The sequence below is a fragment of the Anolis sagrei genome, chromosome 2 (assembly GCF_037176765.1).
Source record: "Anolis sagrei isolate rAnoSag1 chromosome 2, rAnoSag1.mat, whole genome shotgun sequence".
Lineage (NCBI taxonomy): Eukaryota > Metazoa > Chordata > Lepidosauria > Squamata > Dactyloidae > Anolis > Anolis sagrei.
The window spans coordinates 141,755,788-141,777,003 of record NC_090022.1 but is presented as its reverse complement, the minus strand read 5'-3'; the positions used below and the strand labels follow the sequence as shown (position 1 = coordinate 141,777,003).

At 38.6% G+C, this 21,216-nt stretch overlaps 1 pseudogene; it reads left to right on the top strand.

Annotated features, from left to right (window-relative positions):
- The first annotated feature begins 367 nt into the window (after nucleotides 1-367).
- The window catches only part of LOC132765526 (RNA-binding protein 39-like), an 89,185-nt pseudogene continuing 68,336 nt past the window's right edge, over nucleotides 368-21,216 (top strand).

Genomic DNA, 21,216 nt, shown 5'->3' with positions numbered 1-21,216 from the left:
TCCTGTCACCGGGATCTCAGCCATCGCGGGGTGCCTTTCCTGATATCTGCAAAGTTGCCCAGTCAACAAGGGAAAAGTTTCCCTGGCTCACTTAATTTCATTATAGCTGCTAGATTCTCATTGGAGATCTTGTTTTGATGAATTAAACATAGTTGTAACCTTCATGCATCCAATCATGTGTCTCACTCCCTTTTTCCAGGTGCAATGACAACATCTAAGAGTAGTTATGGAAATATCGTATTCAGACAAATTAAAAGTAATAACATTTTATTGCTCATTGGGGTTGTAGGCCTTAATTGGTTTAACTTGTAGATTAATCAACAAAATGTATCTATCATTAAATGAGTTTCAAACTATTTAATAAGGGATGGACAATTCTGAACTAATGAAACTGTCATTAAAGTACACAGTGGAATGTTATCCCTTGTTCATGCAGGTAAGCTTAATTAAATTGTCACATAGTTCACTTTATAGAAATGACAGTGCCTTTTGACACATCTACTCTTTTGACCAGTTCATCCCTAAAGCCAGACACCTCACACAACGTGACTCTTAAGGAACATTTGCTGAATGCCACATAGTCAACCTAAATTCACTGGGTTGTCATGAGTTTTCCAGTCTAAATTCAGCTACTTCTGAATTTCACATCCTAAGATCTGGACTTCTTTATGACATATTTGGACTGTGCCAGAATGTTATTACACACATGAACAAAGCATTCAGGCATGTACTTGAAGGCCAGCTTCATTAGGGAACAAGGAAAGAATGTCCTTTCAAATGTTGCTGGACTCCACTTCTTATACCCAATTATCAGAACCAATTGTGATGTCTAATGGTAGTTGCAGCCCAACAAGATAGTCAGAATACAAAGACTAAAGGTCAAATACATTGCTTTACTGTGGCAATATAAGAGAGATCCTGGATCCACAGAGAAGCATGTGGACTTCTACAGAAGCATGGCTTGGGTAAAACAAATGAAATATTTATCTGCAGAGACAATTCCTTGGGAATAGCAAGGTTCATTGGGAAAAGGGTTTTTCTTTGAAGAGATCTTATGTTAATGTCCCTAAATCCAAGCCCTAAGTGGCACTCAAGACACCTTAGGTACAGGCTGGAAGAACTGCTTGGATCTTGGCTGGATCTACATTAACACATAATTCAGGGCTGATCCAGCATCTCCACACCTAGGTATGGTCCACACAGGAACTTCTCCAGTCACTTTGGAGGCAAGAGGGAGTCCCCATCACCCGGTCACCCCTTGCTCTCCATTTCATGGCAATCTTTGGCTGTGATATTAGTTCTATTGATTCGCCATTGCAAACTGCCCCCTTCTGTTTTTCATGTTATGGCCAGAGACCACCACAACATTAAGAATGGGGGGAGAGGGACTACGATCCTGTGCCCAAACCTAAGACACATGGGATGGCAGTGGGATCAGTTGTATTTTGACCCAATTGTTGCCATAGGACCTAAATCTGGCAACCATCCAAATTCTGTGCCAGAATTCAGACTTTCCCTCAAGGTTGGCTAACAGGGGGTAATGTTGCATTAAGGTGGCCTTTCCCCAAATTATCCCAGATCAGTTCCATATGGCATTTGGTCACCATGGGCTTGATACATCTCTACACTGATCTAAGATGTCAGTGTAGATTGGGCCTTTGGCGGTTATTTTCTGCTTTTCTTGCTTCTTGTGAATAATTTGCAGGTGACTTTGACCTGGTCACCTTGTCACTTAAGCCAGAGCTTCTTAAACTTTTTCACTCATGACCTCTTTCCAGCCAATAAATGTCTACATGACCTTGTGTATATAGCTATTTAAAATAGGAATAAATCAAACATTTACTACAAATAAATCAGTATTTTCAAGCCTTGCTAAACAGGCGACTTTTCCTTTTTGTGGAGTACAGCTGCAGTGCTTTCTTCAGAGTCCACCGTAAACACTGCACATTGTTCCTAACAGAATCATTTAAAGGGATGGCATTCAGAAACCTTTTACTATTACCAAAGTTTTTTTTGATCTCCAACACTGAGCTAAGGTGTCTGGACCCACAGTTTAAGAAGCAGTGACTTAGGCTGCAGGTGTCAGGTTGTTGATTTTACCACCGTTTTGCTTGCTAACTCTACTTCTAGATACTTGTGTGAAACACTGATTATATTAACATTGCATGGTTGAAACCTCATGACTAGGACCTCTGAACACCAAAATGAGTCACAATCTCTTGCTTAAAGCATGCCCTACAAAATTTGTTTAGCTTTGTGGTGTGAGAAAATTTTGTAGTACATAAAGTAATATTTCATACCCTTTCCTTATTTTTAGGTGTAAACAAAATGATAGATTCATGTGAGTGTAGATATTGGGGAGATGAGGACATTGTGTTCTCAAATACAAATTTTGTCTCCAAATGAAATCTACTTTTAGTTCCCAAATTTCTAGCATTTTTGACTTTTAACATCTAAGCTGGGCATTTGGAATTTAGGCACTCAAAGAAAGAGTGCAGACAAAGTTATCATAGGGATTTAAATAAAGCAAATATGATTCTCTGCAATACAAGAAATTTGGGAACTGTATAAAAATTTCATCAGGAGACAGAATTCCTATTTCAGAGAACACTTCCCTTATTTTCCACCCTCCCCCAGATAATAGCTGCTACACTCTTGCATGTTCCATTCCTGGGTGGCAGATCCTGATCATGGGATCTTTTATATTCTCTAGTTAGCAATCAAAAGATACATATTTTTGTTCAAAATGGTTTCTACAAAATTTTAATTGAATAAAAATGTGCAAAACCTTTAGTTTCTTACCTAGAACATTGAAAACATATGAAATATGTCAAACATACACTATGTGTCTATTACATAATCAGAAGATAAAGTTTTTTCATTTTTGCATAACAGAATTATATTAATGATGTGTTGCATCCCTACCCAAGAAGACCGTGGATTTGAATTTCATGAACCTAACCTAGCCATGCTGCATAGCAACTGTATCTGAAACTCAGGATACTTTCAATCCTGATCTAAGAAATGTTCCTGTGGCTAGAGACTGTGTCTTTGTCAATATCTCAGTCAGAATTTAATGTCATTTGCATTTTCTAATGCCTGAGTATTGTTTGTCTTGGAGGTATATGATGGACATTGAGTGTACATTTTTGCATATTCCAGATCTACTTACAACATACTTTCTGCTATTTTATAATGAACAACCTTGACATTTACAGCATGTTTTATTAATCCTCTGCTCACAATCCTCCCCACAATCCAGCTCTCTTTCTCTTTCTTAGATGTAACCTCCTTGGCTGACACACTCCATATTGCTATACATCTGCATGCGCATGGCATGCATGAATATGTTTTCAGGGAAGCCCAATACCCTTGACGCTGATGTGCTTGATCTTCAACAACTCCCTGTAGAATTTAGAGTATATAAGAAGTCAAAAATAATTAATAAGGTCAGTAGCATTAGATGTCAGGATCATTGGAGCATTTCATGCTTGATGCAAAGAAATTGCAAAAACTAAACCAAACAACACTGACACATTGAGAAGGGAGACAACAACAACTGGAGGTAAATTGAACATTTCCCCCTGAAGAAACTAGACTTTTTCATAGCATCTTAATAACCAATTTGCAAGTCGACCCTTTACATATCCTTTCTCCCACAACCACATTCTACCAAGACTAAGAAAAATACATAACATTAAATGTGGTTGGCAATTCTGGAAACAATTTGAGGGAAAATTAGAAAAGCATGGTATTTGGTGCTGTTAAAAAAATATTTTCTATCATAATTATGTTGTCCCCTAAAGATTATCTTAGAGACCATCGGTATCTACATGTCTTTCTCTTGGCCCTGAAGGTGATCTGCACTCTAGAGATTCCATTTGAGGCTTTGAAAATCTTCACCATCCTTTTTCTCTCTGCAATCGCTCTGAGTCACCTGATGGCTGAGAAGAGCGGTATACAAGTAAAGTAAATAAATAACCCATGCTCCCACAATAGTAATTGTCAGAGTTCAGAAGTCATTCGTTGCAAATAGCTAGTTTCTTGGAATTCCTTAGTCCTTTCAATAATGAAGTCATAATTATTTTACAATTATTAATAATGAAAAGATAGCTTCATACATTTTTGTTGTAAAATAACTTGTAGTAGTTACTGTTCTAGCAAGCCTTTTTGTGCCACAGCTTCCAGCATCCCCTTCCACCCCTGAAAAATAACCCCAAATAACCCAAGAAATGAGAATGGAAAGTTACTTTTGTCAAAATGTGCAACAATAATAGTAAGCAACTGTTTCAGTTATTGGGAACAACTCTAAGTTACTTACTTTAAAGTAACTTTTTAAGCCCTTTGACAATGACTGAATCATGAGATTCTGACATTAAAAATGGTACAAATGCTCTATTCATACTTTATATAATTTATGTTGTTATCATCAACATGCCTTAACCATTGATTTAATAGTTCATCTTTTTGTAACAAAGAAACACAAGGTGACTCATAAAAATGTCAGTGCAGAAAACAAGAATAAAAAGTAACCATAAAACATTTAGTGAAATGTAGTACAGGCATTTAAACCCATCTATCTTATAACAACTCTTTTGGCTGAGTTTGATTCCCAAGAAAGAATGAATAGGGCTACATCCCATGAGCTAGAGATTCCCAGATCTGAACCTCACCTCTACAATTAACTTACTAGGTGATTTTGCAATAGCCATTCTTTTTCAATCTTAGGACATCATCACATGAGGCTTGTAACACACGCTGCAGTCTTTCCAACTATGTATAGAATCACTTACCATCACACAACATTGCCCTATATTCATTCCAAAACAGTCTGCAACTTATCTGTAACTTCAAAAAATGGGGAACGTTTGTTTTCAAACATCAGAAAGCACTTTGAATCAGAGTTCAAAGAGCTTTCAGCTATGTGGTAAATGGAAAAGCATTTCAGCTGGGAATCTGGGGTCTGTGGCGTCTTGTCATGGGCATGTTGGGGGCATTGCTTAATTGCTTCACTTCCCTATGGCCATAGTGATAGTCATTTTGCTTCCAGCCATCAAAACGGAAAGAAATCTGGCCGGAAAGCCATAACTGTCCTCTTTCACCCCATTTGACTCCTTTTTAAAAAAACAAAAAGTATCAAAATTCCAAAGCTTCTTCCAGGTACTTATAGGTGTTTCTCCTCTTGATTAGGCATTCTGTACTGTTTGAAACTTTCCTTTGGTATTTTGCAAATGTGAAATGTGTTGGAATGGAACACCCTTATGGTTTGTCATTGAGAAGTAGCCCTCCCCCTTGCAGAATACACAAACCAGGAAAAAGTTTCAAATTACAAAATGCATATTTCCTTTTATATTAATTAAACCCCTTTTTCAGTACAGCCAGGTTCTGCAAATCACCAATTTATGTAGGCTTTTCAATGAGAAGCAACTTGCTCCCTTGCACAATACACAAATTAGGGGAAAGGCACTAAATGCAAAATGTATATTTCCATTTGTATTATTACTTTGTTTAAAGTGACAGTGCTTACACATTTGCAAAAGCATGGATACATAGGCATTGCATGGATTGAAGGGACACAAGTCTTAGCAGATGCAGTAATCTTAAAGTAATTGCAGAAATTTAAACTTTTCTTAAAGTGATTGCAGAAATGATTAGTGCAATAAGGAGATTTGCTATCCTGGCATGCTCCAGCTGAAACCCAAGATGGCTTTGCAACACCAGGCACTTTTAAATATTCTCATGTGATAATGTCTTTAGTTATCCCATCTTCAAGCAGTAACTGTCTTGTTATCCTGCCTTCCATAGCTGTTGAAAGGTTGCTACTAGAGTGCTCTGAATAGCTCAGATGCATTCTATAAATGCCTAGTAGTAGTAATTAAATATAAACAAATTTAAAATCTCAAATGTTTAATATGACCAAGCTGAATATAATAAGGAACTTGTATGATCAGACTTTCCGTTTGAGTGTCTCTCTGTGAGATTAGAGAAATAAAAATGTGAAAATAAAAATAAAACAGATCTGGAAAGCCTGTTTTGATGTTGAAGCCAGGAAAGGTTCTAGAATGGATCTGTTGTCATGTGAGCACTTAGAAATCTGCTAATAAAGTGTATCTTGCTTTCAGCAGGGCTTTTAACAAGGACCCCTGGCATATTTTTGTGGACAAGCTGAGGAAATGTGGATGCAAGGATGCTACTATTAATTGGCTTTTTAGTTGGCTGATGGACTAAACTCAAAGAGCACTTGCCAATTATTCTTCATCATCCTGGAGAGAAGTGGGAGTGCTGCAGTGTTTTTGTCTATGGCCTAATATCATTCAACAGCTTTATATGTGAATTGGATGAAGGTATAAAGGGATGCTTTACAAATTTGCAGTGGGCATCAAACTAGAAGAGGGTAATTAATATCTCAAAAGACAAAATCATGAATAAAGATGACAACAACAGATCATGGAACTTAGCCAAAACAAACAGAATGAATTCAACATGGATAAACGTAATATTTTGCATTCAGTCAGGATGGGGAAAATCAAAAATGCAAATGGATGATACCTGCCTTGATGACAATATTAGATCTGGAGTTTCCTGGTATGTCTACACTGACCATTTAAAGCGGCTCCCGAGCACAGTGTTTATATGACCCTTGCTGTGGGCATGAAACTGGCTTTAAACACGCATAATCAAAGTCAGATAATACAGTAAAATAGAGCATTTAATGCACATCAGTGTGGTTAAGTGTCAACCACATTGCATGGTGAAATCGGTTAAGGAACCTGAGCTCTGCCAATCTGCACATGCTCATTGTAGTGAGGTGAGGTGGAAAGAAACCTGATTCCTCTATGACCATGAAGCTATGGATCCTGTGGATCTTGGAAAAAAATTCAAGACCAGCCTCTGCAGTGCACCATCTAGGCCTATACCAGTTACAGAGCTTGCCATCTAACCATCTGCACACCAAAACCATTTCCTCTACCACTTTCACACCAATCTAAGTGGTAAGTGTAGATGTGCCCTGAGTTAAACAGGGTTCAAGAGTGTGATGTGCTAAAAAAACAGAAACATGTAATTCTAGGATATCCCATCTAGGTCAAGTTAAAAAATCTGTTAAGATCAGGCCTTAACTGAACAATTTTGTGTCATCACACAACAAGTTGGAATGTGTCTAGAAGAGAGTAAGCAAGTTGTTAAAATATGCAAATCAAGCCCTATGAAGAATGATTGATGAAGAGGGCCTATGAAGAGGACCTTCTCAGTAGTGGCCCCTCAACTCTGGAACTCACTCCCCAGGGATATTAGACAAACCCCAACTCTGGCAGTCTTTAGGAGGAGCCTGAAAACGTGGCTGTTTCAGTGTGCCTTCCCAGAATAAGGAAACTCCCAGCAATATCATCATCATCATCATTTAATAACTTATTAATCACCCTCCATCTGAGAATGCTCTAGGCGATTTACAGCTAAATTATAAAAGATAAAATACATACATACATACAAAATTTAAAAATTAACAGAGATCAAATGCTCTAGTAAAAAGCCAGGTCTTAAGTGCAAGAGTAAAAGGCCCTAAGTCACGCATGGCTCTCATGTAGGGCGGCAAGGAATTCTGCAAGGCAGGGGCAGAAATAGAAAAAGCCCTGCGTCTGGTCCTTTCCAAGTGCACTTCTCTAGGACCCGGTATATGGAGTAAGTCAAGTTGGGCTGGTCGTTGCGACCTCCGATGATGGGTGAAGGAGAGGCGGTCCCTAAGGTACGATGGACCCTGGCCGTAAAGAGTTTTAAAGGTCAGAACTAGCATCTTATACAGGCCACGGTACTCAGTTGGAAGCCAATGTAAATGTTGCAGCACTGGTGTTATATGGCATTTCATGGGCGTTCTTGTGAGTAACCTGGATGCCGCATTCTGAACAATATGAAGCTTTCAGGTCGTAGACATCGGAAGGCCCACATACAGGGCGTTGCAATAGTCCAGCCTAGACGTGACCGTGGCATGGATGACAGTTGCCAGAGCCTCGTCAGATAGGTAGGGTGCCAGTTGCCTCACTTGTTGTAGATGGAAAAAGTCCTGTTTGCTGGCAGCAGCGACCTGAGCTTCCATTGTCAGCTATGAATCCAGGATGACACCTAAGCTCTTAACAGTGGTCGATGGAGATAGGGCGGCACCATCGAAGGTGGGTAATGGAGGAGTCGGACCTGCCGGGTGGCCTTGCCAGAGAATCTCAGTCTTCGCCGGGTTCACCTTCAGTCTGCTAGCATGTAGCTAGTTTGACAGAGCTTCCAGACATAGGGTGAAATTGTCTGGAATTTACGTTGCTCCAGGCGCAGAAGGAGTTGGGTATTGTCTGCATATTGGTAGCAGTCCAGGCCGAAACTCCGAGCCAAACTAGCAAGGGGTCTAACGTAGATGTTGAAGAGAAGAGGAGAGAGAATTGCACCTTGGGGGACCCCACATAGGAGGGGGCATCTATCGAAGACTTGATCCATGTACTCCACACGTTGACTCCGGTTCCGGAGAAATGAGTTGAACCAATTGAGGGCCTGACCACGAACTCCGGACATGGCAAGATGGTGAATCATTCGATCTTAGTCGACGGTGTCAAACGCTGCAGTAAGGTCAAGAAGTACCAGTAGCGCGGATCCACCATTGTCAGACTGGCAACAGAGCTCATCCGTAATGGCAACCAGGACTGTCTCCGTCCCATGACCCGGGTGAAAACCTCACTGGAAAGGGTCCAGGCCAGCTGTGTCATCCAGGAATTGCTGCAATTGTCCCAGTACAGCCCGCTCTACCATCTTGCCTAAGAATGGCAGATTAGAATATGTCCTCAAATGCACTTTAATAATGATTTTGGATTGTCTGCACATTTCTTCCCTCTCCAAAACCTTTATTCCAATTACATGTTACCTGTTCTTGCCCAGCATTATTTTTTTTTTAAAAAAATAATTATTACATTTGGCCCAGCCATTGGTTTTTTAAATGCGTCATGTTATTGTTATTGTTTTTGCTAATTTTGCTATGAGTTTGTATTCTTTTTGTATTATTGCTGTTACTGTTATTGTTGTATTGTCGGCTCGGCCTCAAGTAAGCCGCACCGAGTCCCTCGGGAGATGGTAGCGGGGTACAAATAAAGTATTATTATTATTATTATTATTATTATTATTATTATGTCTCATCTTTACTGTCATATAATCCAGTTTGAACTGCACTATAATGTTCGGTGTAGAGACTCATATAATGCAGACTGAATTGCATTGAAGTGGATTATATGAGTCTACACTGTCATACAATCCTGTTCAATGCAGTTAAATATGTGAGGTGAAGTCATAGGAAGACGGGAGCAGGCTTCTTTTCTGCTGCCTTGGAGACTAGGATGCAAAACAATGGCTTTAAACTACAAAAAAGGAGATTCCAACTGAATATTAGGAAGAACTTCCTAACTGTGAGAACTGTTCAGCAGTGGAACTCTCTGCCCGGAGTGTGGTGGAAGCTCCTTCTTTGGTGGCTTTTAAGCAGAGGCTGGATGGCCATCTGTCAGGGATGCTTTGCATGCAATTTTCCTATTTCTTGGCAGGGAGGTGTACTGAATGGCCCACAAGGTCTCTTCCAACTCTATGATTCTATGATTAATCTGCATTCGGAAACTGGATTATATGGCAGTGTAGGTGGGGCCTCAGAGGATTAAAATGGTCAGCCTGAAGAAAACTGACAGGTGATATGATAGTCATCTCCATATACTTGATGACCTATACACAGAAGAGACAATAAACCTTTTTTATTGTTAGTCCAGAGGAGAAGTGTATATACATAGTGGCATCCAGTGATTTTTCATCATGAACCAGTTTACTGGTAGCAGCTCATTGGATTTCATTAGTTGCTCTGCTCGCCAGCTGCTTAACAGTTTCCTACTGTTGGTATCCCTATTAGGCATGAAAAACAGGAGTGTTACAATTTCTAAAATCTCCATATGGATACGATCAATTGACATCTACGTTGTGGGTGTCCATGAGCTAGAGAGCCACAGTGGTGGGATCATCCAATTGAAGGATATTTCCAACCAGTGATTTGTCCTCCTTGGCAAGATCTGAAAAGTCTCACAAAAAACTTGAAGTTGACTGTAATGAAATGGGAAGGGGGGCTGTGAGACAAAATCCATCAGCTCAATCGACTGCATACTAGATTTCATGGACACCAGGTCAGCAATCTGTGTTTTCTATTTCCAACTATTGTGTAATAGCATTGCAATGTATGGCGTAAGAAGTAATATTTGATCCAGTGGTTATCATCAATACGTGGATATGTGTTCTTCCTTTATATTTATTATTGATATTCTGAGGATTACTTTTAAGAAGTTTTATGAGTTTTGAAAAACATTAAATTCTTTGGGAGATAAAGGGTTTTGTAACATAGAATTTTGAGGTTGGATTATTTATAGTTTTCACAAATTTTATTAGTAGAAATTGATTAAAAGGCAAAGACTCCTTTGTTTTTAAAACGCAAAATTGTTTTGGTTGTACATGATTTAATCTGGATGATTAACATGTGTAACATATAGAAAAGAAGTTGACAGTTTCCTTTCTCTATGACAGAGATACTGATCATGCCTCCAGTTTAATAACCACTGAAGAGAAGATTGAACATCACTTTTATGTTTCATGGATTCTTTCCCTCCCCTTCTTTCGATATGTATATTTGTTTCATTTTTGCATTTTTTTCCTGTTTTCTGTTTCTCTAGATAGCATCATTACTCTACTTTTATATATCTCTAAAGTTATATTTATAGCTGTAAAAGAGTGTTACTAAATCAATTAACATCTGTCAGATATGCCTTGCATGGTGAGCTGTTTGACTAGGTGGGACACAAATTTGGCAGGCCTTTTCTATACAAAATCTGACCCAGGATTCAAAATCTTTACCCATTTACCAAAACTGTTTTTTTTTTCTTTCTTTCAACAATTGTCAGTTCTAGTTCAGAGTCATCCTAGCAGGGAAAGCACAGACAGACTTCCCCATTCCTCCACCTCCTCTGCCCTGCTCTTCAGTGGTGCTTTCTTTGTAATGCGGTTTTGTGTCTTTAAAAGTTCTCTTCCTGGGTATCTTTGAATATTTGCACAACCCTGAAAATAAAACCATTTTTCCTTGGGCCCAAGGAGAAAATAATCTTATCAACAAAACAAAACAGCAACAGAAAGTCCTGGGGGTTGTTTCAGTGTTGCCAGTAGAAAAACAGTGATTTTAAGAAGCAAAGTGACGCCTTGGATGCCTTGCTGAAACCTGGACTCGGCAATACTGTGTTTCGGGCAGAGAGGAAGGATCTTACTTCCTAATTACCCCCTGGAGCCAGTGATGGAAAATAGAAATCATTAAGCGCTAGATTTCCCTGTATAGCTGGAGGCCTCTCCTGTGGCTATGTTAAGTGAGAATGTCTTACCAAGTCCGTAGCTTTGAGAACTATATGGAGGAATTAAGAAGGAAAGATCCAGAGTAAACCACTGAAAAAGATATGTATCCAGAAACCTACCAACCACCATCACTACCCAGCTAAACTAATGCACTGTAATCTAAAAGCTAACCATGTATGTTTAGGCTAATGGAATGAGCCGCAGTAATCTGTAAAATGAAAATTGAACCATTACAGAGAACACAGTTGCAGCATTTGAAATTCAATTAACTGTTATGTCTCCCAAATGATTCTGAATTTCTTTCTCTTTCATATTTTCGTTCCCTCCCCCTCCCTTGATTAAGTTTTACATTTGTGTGTGTGATGTGCACATTAAAACCAGCCTTCTAGTAATCAAAACTATGCATTTCGTATCTAATTCACTACATTAAATTTCTGTACAATTGCACTAGCTAAAAATATTGAGCACAATTCAACCAAAATTAAACACAGTTTGGTTCCATTTCAATTCAGCAGAGAAGTAGAATCACTAGAATCAATGCACCAGAACACAGATTATCTTTGGCTGGATCTTGTTCATGGTGGGATAATGCAAGGGCCAGGAGCCTCTGAATATGCTTCAAACTTGGTTGTTAAGAGTCAGAATCCCACCTGATAGACCCTCTTAGCTACCATATCTCTGAGCAGTCATTGTAGTCTGGAACATCAGTATGCAAAGGAAAAGGAAAGAGGATCACAAGGAGGTTCTGGATAAATTCTTCTGCAATAACCCCCAAAAGTATGTATGCTGACAAAATGGTAGTTTACATTAGCAGACGTCACAATAGCATTCTAGATATGTTGTAGGAGGCAGAGCTAGGAGTAATCACGCCTTTATGTGTAGTCTCAGCATGCGTGAGAATGAACTACTACAATGGGGATCACTGCTTAACTAAGTGGAAGTCAGATGTTTTAAGAATAGGTACTAACTTTCAGACATATTAAATATTTGCAGCATTCTACTGGGTTTTTACATGCATAGATTGTAGGACTGTAGATAGATCTATAAAAATAATTTCATCATAATGCTCTAAAGCAACTGAATTACTTGCTATATTTCAGATGAAGAAAATGACAGAGTACCTCTGAGTATTTCTTTCCTAAGAAAACACCATGAAATCCATAGCATCCCATAAGCCAACAGACAGCTAAAGGCACGCACATGCACAAGCCATTTCTTAAGGTTAGATATGTGGCAGTGCTTTTGGTTTAGATGAATCCCAAATAAAATTACACTAACTTGAACAGATTTGGGAGATGTCTAAATCTAAGCAGCACTCCTCCAAAGTTGACTGAATCTGAACTTGAATATTCCTATTTCTGAGGTGTCAGGCAAGTTAACAAGATTTATAGGAAAAGATTTATGCTACGTTTTATAGTAGCTAACATCCTATTAGAAAGAGACAATGGCATAAGTTCAACTTACACTATCATAATCTAGTTTTGATTGTTCTTTATTGACTGCACAAAAGCTTTCCCAAAACCACCTTGTGACCAATGGAGTCCCCCTCCCAAATTGTCTTTCCATGTCACTGAGAAGTGGAGGACTCTGCAGTGATGCATCCAGCTATTTTCCTGTAGCAAAACATGCTGCAAGAAATTTGTTTATAAGAACCTCTGAGGACTGTAGCAGCATGTACATCTACAAGTAAATGGCTGGATCCCATTCTCCAACACAACAGAAATTGCATTGCTAGGAACAGACCTACATCGCTTCAAAAATGGATTTTGAGGAGGCAGCAGTAGGAGGTATAGCTACAGAGATGTAGCTGTGTGCCAGTTGTATGATTCCTCATTTTGGTTGTGTCAGGAGTGACTTGAGAAACCGCAAGTTGCTTCTGGTGTGAGAGAATTGGCCGTCTCCAAGGACATTGTCCAGGGGACGCCCGGATGATTTTGATGTTTTTATCATCCTTGTGGGAGGCTTCTCTTATGTCCCCCGCATGAGGAGCTGGAGCTGATAGAGGGAGCTCATCCGCCTCTCCCCGGATTCGAACCTGTGACCTGTTGGTCTTCAGTCCTGCCGGCACAGGAGTTTAACCCACTGCGCCACTGGGGGCTCCATATGACTCCTCATGCAAGGATTCAGTCAAAACGTCTGCAAAAGTTAATGCATTTCTCACATAAGTGTCCAGATAAGGAGAGTTACACCTGCTAATCACAGTGAATGGATTTATGAGAGCTCTCCAGTCTCAGTGCTTTAGGCAGAACGATTAAAGTACTCGAAAGCAGTGTGATCCAGTGTGTTCAATGCTTCTTGCTAGTTCTGTCTCCAGAAGTGGGATTACTCAAAACTATTCTATGTCACCTGTGGGTCTTACAGTGTATCATGGGGTTTTTGCTTGACCTTTCTGGTCTTTCTGCCTCTTCTACTGTATACTCTGGATCCATTATCCTACCCTGTAATATTGCCCTGTGCCATCTTAGAAGAAATTCATTATTCCTGAAATGTTACAAATGGCTTTCTTATTCTAACACACTTATTGATTTCTATGTGCACCTATACACTGTAAATGCTTTACAAGAATGTTCACATAAAACAAACTGCCTTATTTTTGAGCAGCTACAAATTTACATTTGATGAAGATATAAACAGAAATGAGGTTGTTACCTTAACACTCATTTTCTGCTTTTAAGAGTTTTCTTCTTTTTACACATTTATGATTGTAATTGGCTTTCTATATGACCAATTTCATTTTAATTGTCTGAATTGCATTACATTTTATGTACAAATATTGGTTATCACATGCTTGTAAAAAAGCAAACCACTAAACAGACCTAGCAGCATATTGGAGTTTTAATTACAACAGTCTTGTGTTTAATCTGGCATCTTTTGTATGGCTAGACCAATAAAAATGAAAAAGAGTGGTTCCTCTTGAATGCATATATACTGCAATGATTCTGTTTGTAGCACCAGTCATTTCTATTGTGACAACAGCAAATAAGTTTTTGGTCAAATTAGCAACATTGTGGTGATCCTGACTTTGTAAGACCTGAGTAGTGTATGGCAGTGTAGATCCAGCCTTAGTGAAGGCATAGGAGAGAGGAGCCTTCAATGGTGACAGCTCCCACCCTGTGGAATGCCTTTCCATAGCCAGTGATGGTAGTGGGATTGAAAGAATGCATTTTCCTGCAGATCTTAAGGTTCTGGTAGATTCATATGAGGAGACAGCTTCTTTCAAATATTAGACTTGTTTCTGGATACATTTGACATGCTGATTCAAAAAATGGCACCTGTTTACCCCTATCATCGCTAGTTTTTGAGATATAGAAAATATGCCATATATCATTTTGACGTAAAGGCTTATGCCATGCCTTTATTTGCTTGCCCACAGAAAACCATAATGATCATTAGGGCTGTGTGATCAATAAAATGTTTTAAAACTCATAACAAAATTAAGAGGTGCCTGCGTGTCATTTCTGAAGTGTTTCTAAGGTATTGTTCATGAAATTTTCATTACTATAACAAGAGTAAGAAAATGTCATTACTTTTTTGATATAGTAATTGAGTAATTAGGGAAACTTCGGGGGCTCCTGTCTCCTTCATTTTTACAGCAATTAGGGTGAAACTTATTACAATGGTAGAACACATTGTTAGCCCATCAAGTTTCAGAACATTTCAGTTATCCATGGATTTTTGAGGAATTTTCAAAGTTTTTATAAACAAAATTTTTAAAAGAAAACCTACAAGAGCTATCACCTTGAATTTTCTATACAATGACACTAGACAACAGGGGATCATCCCCCCCCCCCCAACTTTCAGAAATATTCACACATCTACTAATTTTAGAATTTTTAAAGAAGTTTTGAAAAAATGTTTGTTTGTTTTTTTGGTTTTTTTAAAGCCACAATAGCTATCTCATTGAATGTCTCCCATATTAATCAATATAACTTCCATCTAGGGATTTCTTCCCGGCCCAGCACAGAGACTTACTTAATTAGAAGCAGTCAGTCTTTCTCTTTGCAGATTCAACAATTGATTGGAACTCTGGCTGGCTGCTGCTACAGAGGGACAAATCTCTCTCCTATCCTGACTGGGGCTTTCTGATGCTGAGCAGCATTCTGGGAAATGTAGTTTAGGGCAGGGCCTTTTGAATTCTCTGGCATAGGGCTCCTTGCCTTCCCAAACTACATTTCCCAGAATGCTGTGCTTTCTTTCCCAGCAAACTCTGCTTTCTCCCTGTTGCTATGCCTCTGTTCAGAAGATCTGACTTACGAGGACAAACAATAATTTTGCACAGTCCTAATAAACATATCTGAGAAACTAGAGCTGATGTGATCTATCCAATGCAATTTTCTGAATCAACACCTCAAATCCAGGAACAGGCCTATAAACCAAGATACCAAGGAATATTTTTGGTTGAGATGTGTTATTTATCCATAATCACTGCAGTTGTATTTGACCATTTCATACTATGTAACATCATAACAAGGGCCCCCTGGTGGCGCAACGAGTTAAACCACTGAGCAGCTGAACTTGCTGACCAAAAGGTTGGCGGTTTGAATCCGGGTAGTGGGGTTAGCTCCCACTGTTAGTCCTAGTTTCTGCCAACCTAGCAGTTTGAAAACATGCAAATGTGAGTAGATCAATAGGTAAAATTTCTGCAAGAAGGTAACAGTGCTCCATGCATTCATGCTGGCCACATGATCTAGGAGGAGTCTATGGACAAGTCTGGCTCTTCGGCTTAGAAATGGAGATGAACTAAACTAAACTTAATGTCAAGAGGAAACCTTTAACACCATAACAATATTGGTACATAACAGTGTCTGGCATTTCCTTCCCCTTGTTCCTGTTACCAGTAAGCAACTGCTGGGATTGGCAGAGATCTGTTTCTTTATCAATCAAGAAGCCATTGCCTGATGTGCTCACCCACTCGTATGAGATATCTATAATGCAACAGGCAGAAAAAGAACCTTATCACAAATCCCTCTCATTCTAGAGATCACTGTGCAAGGAGATATGGGAATGTCAGGCAGCTGTTTCCCAATCAATGCAGTATGGGGTTTTGGGAATATTTCATGGTCCCTTTGTTTCCCATAAATTTGGGACTGTGTGGTGATTATGAAAACAGCAGTTGAGATTGCATATTCATACCTGCCCATCAGGATTTCTGCCATTATTTACAGTATATCCTGTGGTATGTCAGCATGGATCTCAGTATGGCATACAATAAAATCAATTCAGAACATTTTGAAAGAATAAGAGTAATTTTTAAAGACTAAAACCATTTAACACTTATGTCATTATGCTAGGCCCACTGAAAGAACAAAAAGAACACTGTATTAACCAGAGGTGAATTGTCTGCTAAGTTGTTGTAAACCTGGCAGTAAATTAGGACCTAAATTCAAAAGAACACAATGAAAAAGAACATATGGGTGCAGAAGTCAAGCTGGACAATGATGGCTGCAGTGAGAAAAGTACAGCATTGAGTCAATTTATATCTCAAGATCTAAGCTACTGCTTGACTAACAAGCATATTTCCGCTAATCTAAAGCCCCATCTGTACAGTTTCTGATCCCAGATTATCTGCTTTGAACTGGATTATATGGCAATATAGACTCATGTAATCCAGTTCAAAGCAAATAACCTGGGGGGGGGGGGGGTCAGATACTGGATTATATGGCAGTATAGATACAGCCTAAGAGACCTGGGGAAACCAGCCCTCTGATGTTTTAAAGGTATGGGTATGTTTAACTCTTCTGTAACTTGCTGAGATATGCTTACTTCAGCTTTTTCTATATCTCACACAAACTGCAGTAGTTTGCTTCATCTTCAGCAGTGCCAGAGGTAGGCGTAACAAGAGTGCTGAGAGCTGCAGCTTCCGCTTCCTCTAGCCACTCCTCAGCCTCTCTATCTGAACTGGCCATTACATTAGTCTTCACCCAGAAGGTTTGTTAATTGGTCAAATGGAAAATATAAAGTTCTGAGGACTTCCAGGATTTAATACAAGTGGCTACATACTTAGAGTGATCATATTAAGGGAAAAATAAGAATCAGTAAACCAAGAGGTTTTTTTTTTTACTGAATATAAGTCCTGAGAAGTCAGTGTGCTCTAATGTTAAGTATATTATTTGGTCCAGGATGGAAAGAGAGTGGATTTCTCTGGCTCCAGTTTGAGATATTTTTTTGAAGTACACGGTGACTTGCAAGAATAATTTGATCTGGAAACTGTAAATTGTAAACTCTAAATGTATAATTTTATCTGCAAACTGCCCAACAACATACTCCACTTGGATCTTTTCTGAGGCCTCTTCTATACCACCATATATTCCAGCATTTGTTCCCAGATTATCTGCTTTGAAGGGAATTATATGGTACTGTGGACTCATATAATCCAGTTCAAAGCAGATAATCTGGAATCAGATACTGGATTATATGACAGTGTTGATCCAGACTGAGGTAGGATAATGGTGATGGAATCCCAGTTTTACTACTGTTCATTCCTCAAACATAACTGGGATTCTATCACTTACTCTCTGTTCAGATGTCCAATAGGAATTCATGTAGGATAGCCTGAATGGAAGAGGAGGGTAGACGAGTACTTTAATGATAAGGAGCATCATCCTAGTGATAACACCTGGTTAAGGGAGATCAGGATCCTAGAACCATTAAAATAATATTCCTGGGAGATCACAAGGACAATACTTAAGTGTTTCAAATGGACTTTGTCACACGGGCCACTGGAATCGCCACAAACTACCAAGGATTACAGTGATTCTGGTGGTATCTACCGAGAGAGTATGGAGACCTGTTGCTGTGCACCCCACATTGTCCCAGCTTCCCCCCTATCTCATGAAATGGGGAAGCCCTTTAAGCCAGCTCAACCCATCTTTCCTTATCGATAGATAGGGAGACTCCTGTCATGTGCCACTGGCAATTTTTGGGTGGAGGCAGGGATTTTGCAACAGGTCTGCCATTGAGCCACCACGGAAGTACTTTTACTGAGTGTGATGGGAGCTGGCAAGTTCCATGGTAAAAGGGCAAAAAGCCTGTCAACACAGCTGAATTTTGGACCGTGTGAAGAGGTCTGTCTCTCTTGCTGGTATAAAAAGAAGACAAATGTGTATCTGAGGAGAAAGGGAAGAGAAACCCTCCCATTTCCATGCTTTTCTTTTGGTGAGGCAGTGATTTACCTTGCTGCACTCCCACACGAAAAATGTCAAGTGACATCACGGAAATATGAGAGCACGCTTGCCAGCCAATTTAGAACTCTTGAAAAAGAGAGATCATGTTTGTAGTTTTCTTTGTTTATTGATGTTTTGAAGCATCCAGTGATGGTGATGGCAATGTATGACCTAATTCTAATTTGAGCTGAGGGTGGTTTACATATATCATTGTGTCACTAGGAGGTGGGGGGGGGGGAGAGGAGGAAAGAGAGAAGCAATTCCTTATTCAGTGCAACTTGGTTTGTGTGAATGAGCTCTTAATCAGAATCAACACATTTTCTGGACAATTAATCGGCTGCTCTTTATTAAATGCTGATGGATGTGCCTATTTAAATTATTGTTCAATGCCAAAATTGCAAATTGACATTGGTCTTTATAAAGCAACATCTCCTATATCTTACTAGAGTTCCTATTAGTAATAAAGGAACCAATTTGAGGAATGCATGGCAAAGACTTGAATAGATCCCTAATTACTAGAATTGCAGCAAGTAAAACATTCCCATAATTATCTTAAACCAACAGATAACTGTTAATTAGGATGTTACCCCATATTCTTGATACCGCTTAACATGTTCCTTGCATAATGAACATACTTCCTAAGCAAATAGGTGAGATAAGGCTTTATTTGGGCTTTATGTCAACATATAGTTAGTTTAGTGTTTATAGGGGGACAAAAACCATCCACTTTCTCAACATCCAAGATGGTAGCTAACCAAAGCCTGCAAAAGTTAACTTGTTTGGACTACACATTCCAGAAGTACTGCCCATGATGGACAAGGGACTCCAGGAGATGTAGCACCAAAAACGTGATCTTTTAAAGTTCTAAAATAAAATTCCAAGATCAGGGACAGGATTGTTCTGAATTCTAGTAAATAGTCATGGAGGGCTATTGTTTTCATACACTTACTTTATGACTTTTCTCCCAAAAGATTTAGAGAGAAGATACTATAGTAGATGGACCTTTTGGCTAATTTGTAAGGTCTACAAGATATTAGATACAAATTTTTGATAAATATATAAATGTCAGAAACTGTAGACTTTTAGGAAAAGAAGCAGCTCATAAATCATATTAATGGATTCTGCAGTCACAGATTCAAGCATCCACAGCTTGAAAATATCCCCCCCAGCCTTCCCCCCCCCCCACAAAAACCCCTTATTTTTGCATTTTATATCGGAGGCCTCGTTTTAATATGCCATTATATATCATGGAAGTTGAGCATCCATGCTGGGATTTTGGTATCTACAGGGGATCCTGAAACCAAATCCCAGCAGATAACCAATGTTGCACTATATGTCTGCATCTACCTACCTGTCCCTCTCTCTCATTCTCTCACTCTTTTCGTTCACAGTAATTTTCAAATGGAAGGAAGGAAATCTATAAATCATGATTCATTCAGGAAGAATATCTGTTGTAAAGAGCTGGCATTCCAGTACTGTATACAAAAACATGATTCAAATGGAAGCATGATACAGAGGGAAAAGGAGGACCAACCATGTAAGAGAATTCTGGAAATGAATTCTGAGTAAGATCACAACCTCAAAAATTAAATAATAGATGCAGCCTGCCTGCTGTCTTATCAAAATTTAATTAGATTCTTTACAGCTGCATGTCTTTGATCTGAGCTAAATAAATCATAGCCACATTTGGGTGGTGAGTTTTGGGATAGGTTACATGTCATACTAAGCTCATACAGGAAAAACAGAGAATATGTTGCAGCCAACATTATCATAATCTCGGCATAGCCCAAGGTCCCAGACTACCTTACTATTCACATTTATCTCATGAAAAATTAATAGTCACACTCCTCAAAGCATAATATTCACATGTGTTACTGCCAAACTTTATACAACATTGCAGAGGATACTGTATCTTATCATAGTATGGGAATCCTAGATTGATTATGGTGAATTGAAAGCTATTACAACATTGTCATGGGTCACTTTTTGCTTCTTGGAGGCTCTTCCCAGTAATGGGAGCAGAATAATATGATGACCATTCCCAACACATTATGCTAGATTTTTTATTTATTTAAATATGTATGTCTCACTTTCTAACTAAAAATCTTAGGGCAGCATAGACTAAAATCAGCATAATATAAAAAAATTGTAAACAGTAAAAAAAAGGTTATCAGCATATTAAACAAAATTCAAATACCTAGCTGTATGCATTGACATTAAAAATATTTATTTATTTATTTACAACATTTATATGCCACCCTTCTCACCCCAAAGGGAACTCAGAGTGGCTTTCAAGTTATATGTACATACAATATATTATATTATTAGCATAGAACAATATTAATATTATATATTACTATAGTGTACTATACCACTATAAGGTAATATTATTAGTAATTTACATGTAATATAAAGCATACAATTATTATATTGTTTTATTATTTGTATTATATTATATTACATTATAATATTATCAATATTATATGTGTATACAATATATTATATTATTAGTATAGCACAATATGAGTACTATACATTTGCTATATTGCCTGAGAGAAGACATGATAGCCAAATGAATATCTGAGGACCCAGATAAATTATCTGGATCCTGGAACCAAAAAGAAAAAAAAACCTACTATGAATTTCTCTCTTTGCTAAGATT